The sequence below is a fragment of the Panthera leo genome, chromosome D1 (genome assembly GCF_018350215.1).
Source record: "Panthera leo isolate Ple1 chromosome D1, P.leo_Ple1_pat1.1, whole genome shotgun sequence".
Taxonomy (NCBI): Eukaryota; Metazoa; Chordata; class Mammalia; order Carnivora; family Felidae; genus Panthera; species Panthera leo.
In genome coordinates, this window is record NC_056688.1 from 91,233,222 (window position 1) to 91,239,375 (window position 6,154).

The following is a 6,154-nucleotide window of genomic DNA, read 5'->3' on the forward strand; positions in this document are numbered from 1 at the left end:
CCCATAATATACTCACAGCTCCAGCAACAAGAGAAGAACGTGATCTCACTTAGAGACCATTATTTCTGAGACACTAGAGGCTTCTGGCCTCAAGCACAGCTTGATTTAAGACCCACATTATGACACCAGGATCTCTTAGCTTTCTTTCTGTTGAATTGGCTGAATTTTTCTGTTCAGCATCTGGTTTGCAAAAACTTGAGGCCTTTGATGAATCGATCATTTCTTGATTGCCAAATACCATGGATGCCTGTTCTCTTTGAGGAGTGGTATTGGCGAGGGTGGGCATGGGAGAGTTGGAATTCATAAACCTGACAGCAAACACAACTCCCAGAATTAGTTAGGATTATCCTAACTTGTGGAATGAGTTTGTCTTTTAAAAGGTATCACTATGGCAGAGAGTGTGTATGGAATTCTGTTACTAGTCATTTGTTACCTAGGTCCTTCGTGACTGTGCTTCTGTGTCCTGCTAGCAAAATCAGTTTTATCAGCAGAACCTACGTTGTGTGCGGAAAAGGGTTTCTTCCTCCAGAGTAAATTCAGAAAGTATTATAAAAGCAGGATTAATGGTTACATTGAGGTTTAAAAAATAATAAAGAAAAAAGAAAACTGGAATAAACTAAATTGGGGATGGTAATCACTGGTACCCAACGGAAGGACATGACACATCCATTTTACCTAATTTATTTACAGCATTCAGATGCTTCTGACAATCCAAATCAAGTAACAAGTGGTAGGGGAAAAAGACATTAGAAGACATTAGGAGGTCTGATAAATTTTTACCTCAAATGTATGTTCTCTTTGAAGTATTTGCTCTTAGATTTTGTAAAGGTTTAGTCAAATGTGATTACATTTTAGTACTTTTAAAAGCTTTTTCTCTGGCAGTGTTTCAGTATAATTTTATTTCCTTTTTGAGGAGCTTTTATTTTCCTCAGGTATGATATGAGAAGAGGTAATAGATAAAATACAAGGAACCGTGAGAATGCTTAAATACATACCCATTTCACAAGAGTTTGGAAAATAGGATGGAATATTAATTTTTTCAAGTTAATTACTATCATTATGAATATTTGTCTATATATTGGTAGTGGGAGGTAAAATGACTTGTGAACTTTTTTTATTAATACGTGAATCTCTGATTCCTCAGAATAAAATCACTGGCATTTCTTAAGAGTCGGAAAACTCAAAAATGACAGTTTTGAACTATCTCCTCTATTCATTGCCTTTTCCTCAGATAAGAGTACTGATCTTAGAGGCCATGACCACCCGAATGCAGGATGGTAAAATAATATACTCAGCTTAGAGACAAGATATATTTGGCACAGTGGCTACTCATAAAAAAAAAAAAAAAAAATTAGGAGCACCTTGATAGTTCTATTGGTTAAGAGCCCAACTTCTGATTTTGGCTCTGATCATAATCTCAGCATCATGAGATGAAGCCTTGAGTCCGGCTCCATGCCCAGCATGCTTAAGATTCTTTCTCTCTCTCTGCTGCTCCCCTGTGCTTGCTCGCTCTCTCTCTCTCTCTCTCTCTCTCTCAAAACAAACAAACAAATGAAAAAAAACCCCACACATTTAAAAAAATGTAGGGGCACCTGGGTGGCTCAGTCGGTTGGGTGACTGACTTCGGCTCAGGTCATGATTTCGCAGTCTGTGAGTTTGAGGCTGACGTCAGGCTCTGTGCTGACAGCTCAGAGCCTGAGCCTGCTTCAGATTCTGTATCTCCCTCTTTCTCTGCCTCTCTCTCTCTCTCTCTCTCTCTCTCTCTCTCTCTGTCTCAAAATGAGTAAATGTTAAAGAAACTTAAAAAATATAAGATGTGAGATCCTACTACTACTTTGAAGACATTTGCAGAGGAAGACTGAGCTTGGTTTCAATAATGCTAAGCAATATGCAATTCAGTAATAAATGGAAATTGACTAAGTAAATTGAGATCAGACTTCACTGATTTCATGATTTAAATTGTGCTGTATCTGCATTAACATGAACTGCCTTATTAATCTGTTGCAATTATTTTTATTTATGTTCGATTTGTCTCATTTGTGGAAAATTGTCTCCCCTGTGGTAGCTTCTTCAAGTTTGCCTGAAACATCCTGCTTTGACCTTTGTTATCTTTGAAAGAGTTCTAATCTGGTGTGATGAGGTATTCCAGGCCCCTCTTGTATATATCCTATCCCACAGCTCCCAAAATGAGCTATTTCTTCAAGGAGCCCTTCAACTTTTAATGGAAAATGCTATTTAAAGATCACAGTCTGTGTTCAAGGAGGAAGGATACTCTTTTGCTTAGTGGAGATCTTGTCATACTAATAGATGATCTATTTCTAGAATGGTGATAATCAGAAGTCTGATTTATTAAAGGAAAACCTGTTAATAAGGTGACAGATTCTTTTTGAACTTTGCTAGAGAGTCAGACTTGAAGAAATTTTTCAAGGTTCATTTATTTGGAGAGTCTGAACTGGGACAGTAGTAGACCTTGTAGTTTTGGTATATCTCTAGGGTAAAGTAGATTTTCCTTCCTGTGAAACAGTGATCAGGAACCAAGAACCATCCAATTCACTTCTAATAGTCTCCATTACAGTACCTAGAATGTAGGCATGTATTCTTTCTTTGAGATGTTCCTGTTCATCAGTGTTCTAGGATGCCATGAGGGGATGTTCATCACTGCCTGTAATCTGAGATTTCCTAATCCACAGACCAAACTTTATCATTGATAGCATTAGGATCAAGTGTTAATTTCATTTCCATGGCCTTTTCCTGTGGCCAGGAGTCTGCTTCTTAAGCATGGATTTGACCAAATACATTTGTTTTGAGTTGTTCTTATATAGAATTACCAATCTCATGGGATTTTTAGACCAGTGTTACTTATACAACTGCAAAAGCTTTATATTTGAAGCTACATTACTTTCTGCCTATATATATACATATGTATGTATACATGTATATATATATACATATACGTATATATACGTATATATATATATGTATATATATATACACGTATATGTATATATATATACATATACGTATATATACACGTATATGTATATATATATTCCTGTACTTCTATGTGGAATAAATTGACAGATATTGCGCAAAAGTCCTGTGTTTAGGACTTTGTACAGAGACATGATTGCCCCTATCCAAAATATACACCTATTCTTACTAACAACATTTTGTATATATTATTAACCAAGGAAGATTGAGCTTTTTTAATGACAAGACAGCATTTCACATTATGTGGTGAACAGGGTAGCTTTCATAGTAATGTTAGGCTGCTTATTAATCTGGAAAGTGCCTGATACTCAATTATGTCAAGCATCACTGTTTTTATGATGAAGGAGCAAATATTTAACATGACCCGGTGGCCTTCTCACAAAGCCTTTTAAGTATAAAAGATAATTTAACAGTTTTATGGTTATGTTTCTAGATCCCAAATATTAAATAACTCGTATCAAAAATGTATCAGCATATGCAAGATCTGGACATCAGATAAAAGTGACTAAGGATAAGAATGGTTATATGCATTATTTAAAATAAACATAAGTAACACGTTTCTAGGGTTCTAGCTTATCATTTAAATCAGAAGTGTTTATTAAAACATGGTTTCAGTGGCCAACAGGTACATGCAAAGATCCTGTACATCGCCAGTCCTCAGGGAAATGAAAATACCTGTCAGAATGACTTATCAAAAAGACCAGAAGTAACAAGTGTTGGTGAGGATGTGGAGAAAAGGGAACCCTCATACACTAGTGGTAGGAATGTAAGTTTGGTATAGCCACTATGGAAAGCAATATGGAGGTGCCTCAGAAAATTATAGATAGAACTACCATTTGATCCAGCAATTCCTCTTCTGAGTACTAATCCAAAGAAAATGAAAACACAAATTCAAAAAGGTCTATGTTAAACCTATATTAATTGCAGTGTTATTGATAATCAACATATGGAAGCAACATAAGTGTCCATCAGATGCACACATGTGTGTACACACACAATGGGATATTACTCAGCCATGTAAAAAATTAAGTAAAGGGGCACCTTGGTGGCTCAGTTGGTTAAGTGCCTGACTCTGGATATGGGGTCAGGTTGTGATCTTATACGGAGCCTGCATGAGATTCTCCATCTCCTTCTCTTTCTCTGCCCTTCCCCTGCTCGTGCACATACTCTTTCCCTAAATAAATAAACAAACAAACAAGAAAACAAACATTAAAAAAGAAAATGAAGTCTTGCCATTTGTGATGTGCATGAACCGAGAGGGTGTTATGCTAAATGAAGAAAGTCAGACATAGACAAATACCATATGATTTCTTAAATATGGAGTTAAAAAAAAAAAGAACAAACAAAACAAAACATAAACAGACTCATAGATACAGAGAATAAGCTGGTAGTTGCCAAAGGGGAGGGGATGACTAGGGGTGCTAGGGACTAGGGGTGCCAGGCAAAATAGGTGAAGAGGATTTAAGAGGTACAGAATTCCAATTTATAAAATAAATAGATCATGGGGATATAATATACAGCATAGGGTATATAGCCAATAATACTGTCATAATATTATATTATATGTATAGAGGGTAACTCAACCTACTGAGGTGATAACTTCATAATGTATAAAAATATCAAATAACTATCTTTATATACCCCAAATTAAGATAATATCATGTCAATTATAACTCAATAAAAACAAAATAATAAAAAGTAAAAATACACTGTAATTATTTGAAAGTAACAAAGCACAAAATATTTTATTTTTTTTTTAATTTTTTTTCAACATTTTTTATTTATTTTTGGGACAGAGAGAGACAGAGCATGAACAGGGGAGGGGCAGAGAGAGAGGGAGACACAGAATCGGAAACAGGCTCCAGGCTCCGAGCCATCAGCCCAGAGCCTGACGCGGGGCTCGAACTCACAGACCGCGAGATCGTGACCTGGCTGAAGTCGGACGCTTAACCGACTGCGCCACCCAGGCGCCCCTACAAAGCACAAAATATTTTAAAAAGCAAACAGTCATGGTTTTCAGATTTAAGAATTAAAACAAGAAATCCAGTAGTGTAAGACACCTGTAGTATCCAAAGTACACATCTTTATTTTTCAAAAATAATATTCTATGTACTAACATATCAATATTTTTTTATGTGATGAAAAAATTCCAACTTACTGTTTTACTCTTTTTCTACACTATGTCTAACATAAGGATTTTGGATACACGTAGTTAATTAGAGAGAAGATCTCAGGAAATAAAAGCAAGGTAGTGGAAAGCATCAGAGGGGGAAGCAGGGGAAGCAAAACAGAGGTATATTATCAAGGTCACTGCTATAGGCAGTATGGGCTCAATCTCCCCAGACCTCTTGAAACATACGAGATGCCTTCCAGGATGCTCTGTTCAAATGGTTGAGGAATGGAGGCATACATCCACTAGTTCTGTTCCTTTGCTCTAAGGTTGTCCTCAGAGGCACCAACTTTTAAGTGCCCTGGGTTTACCTGTGTCCAGGTGTCTGCTTCTCTTGAAATGTAATGTGGAGATCTAAAAGCATCGGTTGTTACACATAAATCCTTTATAATTATTTAAAATAGAGGAATCACCTAAATTTGTCTTTTATGAATAAACCTATAATATTGTACTAGATTTTTTGAACGTATTCACATTTTGTTCTTTCCAACTCATTTTTTTTTTAAGTTTCTTATACAGGAAAGAAAAAAAAATCCCTTCCTTTCAGAAATCCACTTTTACTGGATATTCTAAAATTTGGTTCCTTATATGTTTACATTGTAAAATCAGATAATTTTGTTTTACAGGATTACTTTTTTTCCTTGATAATCACCAGCAACACAGAGTATGCATTAATTTATTAGTCATCTGAAACTATTATATACAACCTCTTACAATTTTTAAAAAAGAGGTATGCATAATAATTCAATTCAAATGTATGCAAATGTGGGTACCATTTTCAACCTGTTAACTGATGACCATACTATAATATATAGATCACCATTTTTCAGGTTCCACTGTTTTATAATTTCTATCTTAATTTCTAGACACTACCAGATATCAAATTCTGATTTATTAATTAACTCTACATTAATTAACTCTTAATTAATTAACTCTTAAAGTTAACAAAAGATACTAAAATTATAATATACACTGATATATTACATGGAGACT